The sequence below is a fragment of the Hemitrygon akajei genome, chromosome 2, assembly GCF_048418815.1.
Source record: "Hemitrygon akajei chromosome 2, sHemAka1.3, whole genome shotgun sequence".
NCBI classification, from domain to species: Eukaryota; Metazoa; Chordata; class Chondrichthyes; order Myliobatiformes; family Dasyatidae; genus Hemitrygon; species Hemitrygon akajei.
In genome coordinates, this window is record NC_133125.1 from 100,976,641 (window position 1) to 100,989,272 (window position 12,632).

At 43.0% G+C, this 12,632-nt stretch overlaps 1 protein-coding gene across 1 annotated transcript in view; it reads left to right on the forward strand.

Annotated features, from left to right (window-relative positions):
• The first annotated feature begins 1,717 nt into the window (after positions 1–1,717).
• lypd6b (LY6/PLAUR domain containing 6B) overlaps positions 1,718–12,632 on the forward strand; it is a 234,147-nt gene continuing 223,232 nt past the window's right edge. Inside the window, exon 1 of the mRNA XM_073026174.1 lies at positions 1,718–1,856. The gene's annotated coding sequence lies outside the window, so the exon portion shown is untranslated. The remainder of the gene's footprint in view (positions 1,857–12,632) is intronic.

Here is a 12,632-nt window from a genome sequence, read left to right on the forward strand (position 1 = left end):
AGACTCTCCTGGATACCGGTTCCCCGTTCACGACGGTGCTAATGCCTCACGACTCTGCCTCTGTGCCTGTGTCCTGCACTTGGGTTTGTCCTCAGCCTCGACCTTGCAACAGTACTAGAATTGATTTCAATTCTTCTTTCCCCACAGCCCACTCCATAAACTGTAAAACTGTGCGTCTAAGTCCAGACATCTAGAGTAGGGGTTCCCAAGTTTTATTATGTCATGGACACCTACCATTAACCAAGGAGTCCATGTACCCCAGGCTGGGAACTCTTGCTCGAGGATAATTCTACTGCTACACAGTTTCTTACAAAAGGCCCATCTCATCTCGGAAGTTACCACTGAAGGGGTGCAGCAGTGACACTATTACTGCTCAGGGCATCAATGGAGTTTGGAGTTCAATTCCAATGCCGTCTGTAAGAAACTTGTACGTCCATCACGTGAGTGTGTGGGTTTCCTCCCACATTCCAAGGACGTACCAGTTTGGATAAAGGTTAATTGGTCATTGTAAATTTTCCTGTGATAAAGTTAGGATTAAATCAGGGGAGTGCCGGGTGGTGTGACTGAAAGGACCAGAAGACCTGTTTGGTGTTGCATCTCTAAATGAAACAAAATAAAATAACCTTAATTATCCTGTACAATCTCCTCCAGTCCCCCAATCCTCCAGGATGCCAACACACGTGTAATACTGGGTTCTCGGTCATTTTGCAATTGTATCCACCACTGGTGCCGCTAGAAAACTCTCTCTAAACCTCTTAGCTTATCTACCACCCACTTTTCCTTGATGTAACTTTTTAAAACCTCCCTCTGACCATGATTTCAGTCATTTGCCCTGACATGTGTCATTGTGAAGGGCATTATCTAAATGCAAGATCATGTGGTTGAGAAAAGGCTTTGGTAATCAGGGCAGTTCACATAATAGCACCACTAATGTACCCAGGTCCTCTCAAATTTTCACGCATTTATGCCAGGATCTATGTAGCTGTAAGTTGTTGTAGGAAATAACAAGGCCAAGTGTCAGCTAGATACCAAAGTTAATTAACATGTCAGAGTTAGCAATCCTAATGGCACCCACTGAATATCATTACCATTTTTATTTCACCTGAACGCGACAGGAGAGAAAGAAGTGTGTGAAACGGTGGGAGGGAATAAAGGTCAGTACTATATCTGACTGCCCCCAGTTTAGGGCTCTAGTGACTAACCAGAGTTCTGTTATAATCGTCCTTTCATTTCGCAAATGGCAACAAGTTTACAGTCTCGCTTAAAGAAGAACGGACAAGTCAACACACAGAATAAGACCGTATTCGGATCTTATGTGATGCTCAACTGCGCCTACGTGCAGAAACCAACCTGAAAGCTGGGGGAAGCAAGGTGGCGTTAACGGTTAGCGTGGCGACAGAGAACGGAGTCAGTCCTGGCGTCCTGTGCCAGGAGTCTCTGTACATGCTTCCAGTGGTGTGAGTGTGTGTGTGTTTCCCCGGGTGCTCCCGTTTCCTCCCACAGTTCAAAGACTTGTAAATTGCCCCGCGATCAGGTTAAAGTTAAATCGAGGTTGCCGGGCGGTGGTCTTGAGGCAGAAAGGCTGATCATTCAATCACTGAAAATGACTGCGAGCTACAGGCAGAATAGCGCCAACAGTGAATCCTTGCGAACTTTTCCGGCTTGGGGATATGCAAATATAACGAAGGGGCTGGGCAGATGCAACCTCACCTGTTGGTGGTGCTTCTCATTCCCTGTTTCATGCGCGACGGCGGCGAAGCACGTTGCCTTCTCTCTGCTCCGGTAACGTCCGGGGTTTCTCTGGGGACATTTGTTTGGACTCTGCTGCTTTCACGGCGCCATCAATGAAACACAAGGTGAGTTTCGTTTTGATTAGCCACGCTGAATGCGATTGCGACGAAAAGGATTTCATACTTCCAGACCCGGCCAATTAAAATCCATTAAACCGCACATATAAAAATACTTCAGTGAGCAATAAGCAGTATCCGATGTGAAGACAAGACAGACTATTGGTTATGCGTTTACATTTTAAATGGGACAAAGCGCCGTCTGCATAAAGAACACATTCATAGCAATGTATCTGCTCCGGTCTTAGTTGAGGGCAATAGGAGGGAAGGCGCGCTGCTTGTTGTCACACCTGTTGGACTCCAACCCATGTGCCAATTTTTACCCATTTTGGGGGTTTTAAGTGTGTGTAAGGAAAGAGAAATGCATGTGATGCTCGGCACATTATCACAGCCCGTAAACTCCCGCTTCGGATTGCACACTCGTTTTTTGTTGGCTTTCGGGTTAAACAAATCTCCGTTCGTTATTGTTTGGGAACTGCTCCAGTTCTGAGTTTTCCCAAACGGTTGTTGTACCACCACTGGTTCTTACTGAAACTCGCACCCGAATGAAGATCACGCACAGGAACGGGCCTTATATGTCCCCAAAGTAGTTCGTGCCCCAAAACCCGCCTTGTTGCCTCTCTATTGATGTCGTACTCTTCAGACGCTACCGTTTGATGGTTTGTTCTTCAATTTGACAGTCGTTCCTCTGAGAATGTCTTTTCTGTGAAATATATTGTATGTAAGATACTTTGTACTTCTGTTTGAGATATGAAGTCGCAAAACGTTTCCATTACTGTCAGAAGGGGTGAAGGTATCATGGGTTGGGGGGGGGGGGTGAGTAGTGGATAACTTGCAGTGTGGAATGAACGATAGATTGGTGAAGCGATCGAGGACACTATGGATAGGTAGAGAAAGAATTAATCAGTTTGGTTAACTGAATGATAATGGGACAGCAGCTAATGGGGATCGCTAAAGAATGGAAGATGGCTGGATGCCAAGAGTTTTGATTTAAGGTGATAAAAAGATAGTGCAAGTAATTTTGAACCATTTTTGAGAGATCAGAGCATTTCCACGGCAAATAATTAATTTTGTCCAGCTGCTTAAGACCCATCCTGGAGCATCTGGCAGAAAATCGGACCACAGATGTGGTTACTCAGTGAACTGAGATCCCAGTGTATTGGGAATATACCGGATTTTAAAGCATTTTTTTCTATACGAAGTGTATGTGAAATGGAGTAAGTGACAGTTAAGTGGTCCAGTATTGAATCCAAAGGAGATGAGTGGGGGCGGCTGCTTCCACTATTTGCTGTAGAATGAGCCTGAGCAATATAACCTGGTTTTGACTAAGTGCATCCTTGAATCCAAAACTAGGCACAAATTAACAGAGCCACAGCCACAAGTATCATTGCTGATTGGGTTCACCAAAAGGCTGGTGTGGAACTGACCCTTTTTGTGCAGTTGTTCTTCCGGAACAATAGATAACGAAGTTGGCTCCTAAAGTGGAAGGCTTCCCCTCACGGCCACATTTGCTGGCAAATAGTTAAAATTTGATGAGAAATACTAGTTTTGAACACGTTGATGTATTTCTTTTCCAATTCATATACATCCACAAAACTACAACATCTATGTCTCAATGAATCTGCACAGTGAGATTCCAAAAATGAGAAAGGTATTAAAGTTATAAAAGTTAACAGTGCCCATTCGTCACAGGTACGAGAACATACAGTACTGTGCAAAAGTCTTAGGCACATATACATAGTAAACTTAAGACTTTTGCATAGTACTGTAAAAGTTTTTATGTATTGCACTGTACTGCAAAAGACAAAATCATGAGATATACGACTGACGATAACCTGATTCTGATACGGGTCTCTATTGTGGACTGAGAGTGGATAGGGGGCAGGGAGAGGGGAATCATGGTTGGGAAAAGGGGAATGGAGAGGGGAGGGAGGGGGAAGCATCAGAGAGATTCTGTAATGATCAATAAGCCAAATGCATGGAAGCAAATGACCTTGCCTGGCGTCTGTACCAGGGCTGTGTGTGTGCACCCATGCCACCCCCCTCACCCCTAGCACTCCTCTGCTGTCTGTCCAAAACCCCTCCTGCAGCGCTCCACCCTTGCCATCCTTGTTCCTGCCGGATTTACAAACTCACTCTCCGCCTCACATTAACAAATAGAGTATTGTGCAAATTTCTTAGGCACCCTACCTATTAATATGTGCCTAAGACTTTTGCACAATACTATAATATCTTGCATTACTTAATGGGCATATGCTGGAAATACAAATTTTGTCTTTGAAACAACTAATCTGCCTGTTGAAAGCTGCAACATTAGCTTTATTTCTGTCTCCAGAGATGCCGACTGACTTGCTGAATATTAGCAGCACAGGGTGTCACAGTGGTGCAGAGTGATCCTGTTACAACCTGGGCAGTCGGAGCTCAGAGTTTAGTCCTGGCGTTCTCTGTACGTCCTCCCTGTGGACTGTATGGGTTTTCTCCAGGCCCTCCCACAGTCCAAAGGAGTTATTGTAAAGATTGTCCTGTGATTAAGGCGGGGTTAGATCAGGAGTGGCAGGGGTTATTGGGTGGTGCGGCTCAAAGGACCCAAAGAACCTATTCCACACTACCTCTAAATAAACAAGTAACACTTTATTTCAAATTCACTACGTCTGCAGTTTTAGCTTTTGGATTACTAATAGTTTTTGTTAGGTTTTCTTTGTGACAGGAATAAGTGACTTTCTTGTAAATGGCTAAGAGAACAGTTCAGGAATTAGAACTGGCACTGTGCCCCTCAGCCAGGGTTCTAATTTTTAATAATGATGACAAATCACTCTGTTCTCTGGGTCATTCACTTGTAGTTGAAGATGTATTGAAGGGACAAGGTTGCCAAAGTCCATGTGAACACAATATAGCAACAACAGCCCAAATGTAACCTCCAGGTCACTTCCAACACAAGTGTATTTGGTTTTTTTTCAGCTCTTGATTTGGTGATATGCTGGATTGTAACTATACACACTGCGTGTGACTGTATGAACTGTGTCTTGCACCTTGGCCCCAGAGGAATGATGTTTTGTTTAGCTGTATACATGTTCAAAGGTACATTTATTATCAATGTATGTATGCCATATACAACTCTGAAATTCATCTTCTCCGGACAGCCATGAAACAAAAACCCCACAGAAGTCAGTTCAAAGAGAAACAGCAAACCCATCCCCAGCACAAAAAAAACAGCAACATGATCAACAACACCCTCAGCCACAAAAAACTAACAGAAATGCAACAACATTGACTTCCCCTCCAAAACCCTCACCCCTGTAAAAACTGAGAAAGAACAGTCAGAAACACAGAATATAAAAGACTGAAAAAGGTGAATGGTTGAATGACAATTAAATTTGAACTTGAACTTTCTGTTACACAGTGGGGAAACAACCCCTGAGGCTGACTGAGTTGTGACAACTACCTACCACCAATTGGTATCAGTCCCCATCTGTTTCTCTCCACATCCTCATCAACTTGCCAGAGATTTTTCCACTTTCCTGTACACTAGGAGCAACTTTACAGTGGCATATTAACTTTGTGAATGATAGTATTGGTTTATTATTGTCACATATACCAAGATACAGTGAAAAGCTTGTCTTGCATACTGTCCATACTGATCAGATCATTACACCGTGCATTGGGCTAGAATAAGGTAAAGCAATAGCAATGGAGAATAAAGTGTATAAACTATTGATAGAGTGCAGTGCAGGTAAGCAATTGGAGTGAAAATTGATAAGGTGGATTAAGAGGTTAAGAGTCCATCATATTGTACAAGATGTCAGTTCAGGAATCTGTAACAGTGAGTTAGAAGCTGTCTTTGAGCTTGGATGGAGGTGAGTGCTTGTGTGTCAGGTTGGGTCAGGTTACAGTAGGACTCAAGTGCAGACCAATTTTACCAGGATTTATTAGGGAGCACAAGGGCAACAGTCTTTCAAAAACAGGAGGCAGGCACGAATCCAGAATGGCAGGCAGAGGTCTTACCCAGGAAAGGCAGTCTGGCGAGGGCAGACGATCCAGAGCGCACAGGCAAAAATCAGGTCCCAGAACAGGCAAAATTCAAAAACACAGAATCAGGCAAAATCAATTGGTGGCAGTCACAATGACAGGCTAGAATAACTCAGGTCAGGGCTGGGACAAACTGGCAGAGAGTGTGAGTCAAGGCAGGGTTTAAATGGACCGGGTAATGAGTGAAAACAAACAGGTGGGTGCTAGTGAGGAGATAAGTGGGTAATTGGAGAAAGTGCAAAAAGGAAAGGGGCCGGGTCAAAACCCACATGGCCAGGTGAAAGAAGGCAGAAATTAAAGACTGTCGTGGTCCAGAGCTACCAGCAGAGGCCCTTCGACCCAGTGTTCAGGCCAGATCCTTAACGTTTTGTTCTTTTGTATCTTCTGCCAGATAGGAGGGGAAGGGATTTCTGGGCTGGGGTAGGGTACCTTGATGATGCTGACTGCTGTACGGAGGCAGGGTCCATGGAGGGAATGCTGGTTCTTGTGTTGTGCTGAGCTCTGTCCACGACGCTCCGAAGTTTATTGCAGTTACGTGCAGAGCAGTTAGCGTACCAAGCTGTGTTACATCCAGACACTTTCTATGGCTAAAGCGCACCTCTCACTCAATGTTTGCAAAACCAATGAGCTGATTATTGACTACAGGAGGAGGAAACTGGAGTTGCGAGCCATCCTCATCAGACGATAGAAGGTAGATAGGGTCAGTACCTATAAATTCCTTAGTGTTATTTCAGGGTATCGGTCCTGAGGCCAGCATTTTAGTTCATTATTACAAAGAAGGCATGATAATGCCATTAAAGGCACGAGAAAGTCTGCAGATACTGGAAATCCAAAACAACACAAGCAAAATGCTGGAGGAACTCAGCAGTCAGGCAGCATCTATGGGAAAGAGTAAGCAGTCAATGTTTTGGGCTGAGACCCTTCATCAGTCCATTGATGCTGCCTGGCCTGCTGAGTTCTTCGGCAGCACCTCTACTCTCCTTGTGCAGATTCAGCACGTTGACAAACATTCATAGATGCATCCTGACTGGTTGCATCATGATCTGGTACGCAAGCACCAAAGACCTTGAATGGAAACGTCTCTTAAATAGTAGGGGATAAGTTCACTCACCTCAGCACTGAACTGATTCCACAACCTATGGACACACTTTCAACTCTACAACTTGTGTTCTCAATATTAAATACTATTATCATTTTGTTTTGCACACTGGTCATTCATCCTTTTTTGTATTGTTTTCATTGATTCTTCATTGATTTCATTGATTTTTCATTGGTCGCCACACTATCACATTTCTTTGTACCTACTGTGAATGCCTGCAAGAAAATGAATCTGAGGATTGTATATGGCGACATATATGTACTTTGATAATACATTTTCTTTGAACTTTGGTTAGGATGTGGGAGAAAACTGGAATACAGAGAGGAAACGCACATAACCAAATTGAGGATGTGTGAATGCCATACAGGTAACACTCGAGATGAGGATGGAACCAGGGTCACTACGCTGTGCGTCCTGTTAATCATTCGTCATGTAGCCTCTGTGTTTTACTGCAGTGGAACTGCACGTGGAGAAGCCTTTGTGGCTAAACACTCCTCTATGGTCAAGTTGAATGATACTTATGGAAGTGTCATTTGTCTCTTAGAAATCTAACTAGTTACCCTCCCAGACAGGGTGTAAATGGGCTGGTGCTGATGTTCACTCTACCCGCTCACTGATCGTGACCCCACAAAGCTCTGTCCTCGGTCTGCTTTTTGTATTTATTGAGCGGATGGCCATGTGTAGTCAGTTCACTAGCTTGGTCTTTCCTTGTAAATTGTGTCTGTTGTTGTCGTCATCTGCTCTTCATCCCATGTCTTCCTTATTTCCACTCTTCAGCAATCTCTTACATTTCAATTTGCACCTCAGAACCGTGCAAAAGTCTTAGGTGTGTACAAGTTTATATATATATTATAAATTTTGCACAGAAATGTAAATATTAAAGGAACTTTATGTTTAAACATTGCAATGTAAACCAATTCCTGATATGCTGTTCAATCATAGTCAAACAATGGTCAGGTCTCCAGGTTTTACCATTAACTATTTCTTGTCAGTTTTGTTGCAGCTTGTGTTTATTTAGGTGATGAGATTTAGCTGTTTGTTAATGATTAGAGATTTGACCAGTAGTTCCTGATAAAGTGAATCACAATTGCCATAGTGAAAATAGGAGATGCTGGAAATACTCACGAGATCAAACTGCATTTGTGAGAAGAAAAATGGTTAAAGTCTCAGGTCAAAGATTTTAGAACTAGAAAGGAGGAAAAGGAATTTCATTAAACTGCAGAGAGAGTGGGCTGGGAGGATTCCTCTGATAGGGTAAAACCAGAGTGACCATGGGGATAAACTATTAAACAAGTTTTTCTGGTTGATGGGTGAATGGGAACAGTTGGAGAGTGAAAATGTAAGAAAAAGAATCACAAAGGGCAAAATACAGAGCGGAAGATAGGCTTGCCAGATCAGCAATGTGCACCAGCCTTATTGACCTGGTCAGCTTCAAATTCCTAGGTGTCAACATTTCAGGGGATCTGTCTCAAGCCCAACAATGCAATCATGAAAACATGCCAGTGGCTCTGCTTCATGAGAAGTTTGAGGAGATTTGGTATGTTACTAAAGACTCTAGCAAATTTCTACATCATGTTGCCTGGATTGGGGAGCAGGAGTGGTTGACGCTTGTGCAGAGAGAGGATGAAGGCTTTGGGACTTCGATGCTTCTATTGTTCTATGGGCTTTCTTTATTTCATGGATGTCTCTGAAGAGGATGAACAGGTTCTGTACTGAATACATACACTGATATTAAGTGTACTTTGAAACCTTGAGTAGGTTAAAACACTCAATGTAGTGCCAATGGTGCAAATGTCATGATGATTTGATGTCAATGATGTCAATATTGTTTTCCAAGTCGTCACTGAGTTGTAGTTTCTGAGGTTGCGGCTCAGTAGTTTTCTAGTTTCGTGGACAGAGAATGGTGTGAGGGGTCAGGTTAGGGTTGAGGGACAGGGATGTGGGGGAATTGGAAAGCAGGCTGGAGTCTAAGCCTGCGCTCAGCATTTGAAGGCCAATGGTGCTGTTGTGGAATGTCGGGCTAGCTTATTTGTGTGGACGATGGTTGGTGCTCATTTCCCCCCCCCACCATGGTCACCAAATTGTCGGTGGGTTCCAGTGTCAGAATTCCTCGCAGGCAGGAGGAACAATGTCTGATGACATGTCCCCTCCCCATACGTGAATTGGTAAGCCTGAAGTTCAAGGCCGAGTGTTTCTGAGGTCGATGCCAAGGATCGAAGCTTGAGGGTCAATCTTTAGTCTGGATATGAAGCCACAGGTCTGTGACTCTGAGCCCGCTGGTGTAGTCAAGAGCCTAATGTCTCTGAGTCTGCTGGAGGCTGAAGACCGCCTGAAGACCTCCGCTTTCTATATACCCAATTACTTGGCATCCTCATCTGTCTGGCAATGAATTCCACAGGTTCACCATTCTCTGGCCAAGGAAATTCCTCCACATCTCTTTTCTAAAGGTACATTCATCTACTCTCAGAATGTGCCGTCATCTCCTAGATTCTCCCTCTACTGGAAATAGCATCTCTACCTAGGCCTTTCAAATTCAGAGGGTTTCAGTGAGACCTCCCTCATTCTTCTAAACTTCAGTGAGTAAAGGCCCAAAGCTATTGAACAATCCTCGAACATTAACCCTTTCATTCCCAGCATCATTCTCGTAAACATCCTTTGGACCCTCTCCAACTGAGGAGTCATTGGAGTGGACAGAGGGAGAGAGAGTTTAAAAGAAGTCACATTTTGAGGACGTCACCAGGAAAGTTGCTGAAGGTAAGACAGTGAATGTTGTCGACAATGACTTCAGCAAAGCCTTTGACAAGGTCCTGCATGGGAGATTGGTCAGGAAGGTTCAGTCGGTTGGCATTCCTGATGAGGTCGTAAATTGGATTAGACATTGGCTTTGAGGAAGGAGCCAAAGAGTGGTAGTGGATGGTTGCCTCTCTGATTGGAGGCCTGTTACTAGTGGTGTGTCGCTGAGTTTGGTTTGTTGTTGTTTGACATCTGTATAAACGATCTGGATGATAATGTGGTAAACTGGATCAGCAACTTTGCAGATGACACCAAGATTGGGGGTTTAGTGGAGAGCAAGGAAGACTATCAAAGCTTGCAGTGCGATCTGGACCAGCTGGGACAATGGGCTAAAAATGGCCGATGAAAGTTCTTGCAGGCAAGTGTGAGGTGTTGCAATTTGGGAGGACAAAGTAGGATAAGCCACACATGAAGGCCAGGAGTTGGACTTGTTCGAGTTTCAAATAGCTTCAAATGCATGAGGAACATTTAATAGGTAGTGGGAACTTATCCCCATTACCACCCTCAGCTATAAAAACCTGACGGAACCATATTTAATAATAAGAAAGTTGTTAAAATGTAAATTAATAAGGACCCTCAAGGTAAAGGCAAATACAAGAGAGTCTGCAGATGTGTCTCTGGCACTTCTGAAGAATCCAGCTGCTCAGTTACTTAAGATTGAAAATTATAGTTCTATTTTAGAAATGAGGTATTTGGCGGGTTTGGTTGAGCCAAAGTTCTTACCTCATGGCAAAACTAGCCCAAGGGACCTTTTGGCCTCCAGTTTAATTTATTAAATATTTTTGAAATAGCAGGTGAATAAGGACTAATTCCTCTTTCAGAAATACCTCAAACTCAGGGGTTTTGTCTTTGTCTCTGTTAATCCCTTTTGGGTTGCCACTGCAGTTTTGGATACGTTGAGCCAACAAGGTTGACTTGCAGCATCCAGATCAGGGTATGAGGTGGCTGCAGACAGTGACCTGTGCACCTTTAGCTAAATACCAGGCAATTGACTTTCCAAATGGCATCTTACCATTGCCACTTCTAGGAAATCTGTCTTTGACACAGTATGAATTATTCTTGTCACGTATAGCAAGGCAATGAAAGGCTTGTCTTGCATACTGTTCAGATAGATCAGGGGTTCTCAGACTGGGGTTGTTTTCTTCATGGTATTGGTCTATGGCATAAAAAAGGTTGGGAACCCCAAATATAGATCAATTTATTACATACTGCATCGAGGAAGTCTAAAGCAGTACCAATACAGAATAAAGTATAAGAAGTGCAGTGGAGATTAACATTAAAGTACACAATCATAAGGTAGATTGTGAGGTTAAGAATCCATTTCACAATTCAATGTAAATGTTATAATCAAAGGCCATATATGTCACCATACACAACCCTGAGATTCATTTTCCTGTGGGCACACTCAGCAAATCTATAGAACAATAACTGTAACAGGACCAATGAAAGATCAACCAGAGTGCAGAAGACAACAAAACTATGCAAATTCAAATATAAATAAGTGGCATTAAATAATGAGAACATGAAATCACAAGATAAAGGGTCCTTAAAGTGAGATCATTGGTTGTGGGAACAACTCATGGATGGGCAAATGAGTGGAGTTATCCCCTTTTGTTGAAGAGCCTGATGGTTGAGGGGTAGTGACTGTCTTGAACCTGGCAATGCAAGTCTTGAGGCTGTTGTGCTTTCTACCTGATGGCAGCAGTGAGAAGAGAGCATGGCCTGTGGGGGGTGTGGGTCTCTGATGATGGATACTGCTTTCCTATGACAGCGTTTCATGTAGATATTCTCAGTAGTTGGGATGGCTTTACCCATGATGTACTAAGTTGAATCCTACTGTTACCAAACTCTTGTATGATATTTTATCATACAAAAGTTTGATAACCACAAGGTAGAAACTGTTCTTGAGCCTGATGGTGCTTTCAGGTATCTTCTGCCTGATGGGAGAAGGGGGAAGAGAGAATATCTGGACTGGGTGGGGTCTTTGATTGTGCTGGCTGCTTTACTGAGGCAAACAGTATTGAGAGAGTCTTTCGAGGGAAGGCTGATTTCTGTGATGTTCTGAGTGGTGTCCACAACTCTGCAGTTTCTTGCGGTCATGTGCAGAGCAGTTGTAATATCAAAAAAATTAGCATCCATATGGAATGCTTTCTATAGTTCATTGATTAATAATTGACATGAAAATTTTATCCTCCTGAGGAAATGGGGTGTTGGTAAACTTTCTTGACATTGACATCAGCATAGTTGGACCAGGACAGGCTAGTGGTTATATTCACTCCTAGCACCTTGAAGCTCTTGACCTTCCACCTTCAGCACTTGATGTAGACAGAAGCATTAGTGCCACACCCCCCACCCCGAAATCCATGACCAGCTCTGGTCTGAATGTAGGCGTAATGACCTTGTCTGAGCTTATTTACTGGAGAAAAATGTTACAGAGGAGCAAGTCGGAACCATGAGGCTTTGAGAATGAAATGAACATGGGTGAATATTGTTGAGAATGAAGGAATATTAGGTTAAAAATGAAACAAAACAGGAAAACTCATTGGAATATCATTAGTTAAAATTTAAAGCTTGGGAGAAAATTGAAGCTTTTTTTGTAGTTCTAGTATATTAGTTGTTCTGTCCACTCAATGAAGTAAAAATGTTTTACTTGCTGTTTAATAAAATTATTTTTTGAACTTGCTCAATGTCACTTTAAGTTAATTTTGATCTTTATCAGAGATTCTGCAAGGAATACGATCTATCCTTCCAAGTTTAAGATGGAACCAGCATAGTTGGAAGAGAGAGAGCCTATTTCTCAGATTCATATATCCAAATTATTGCCGCTTTATTGTCCTTCTGCATCTGCTTTTTCTGTATTCGTCAGA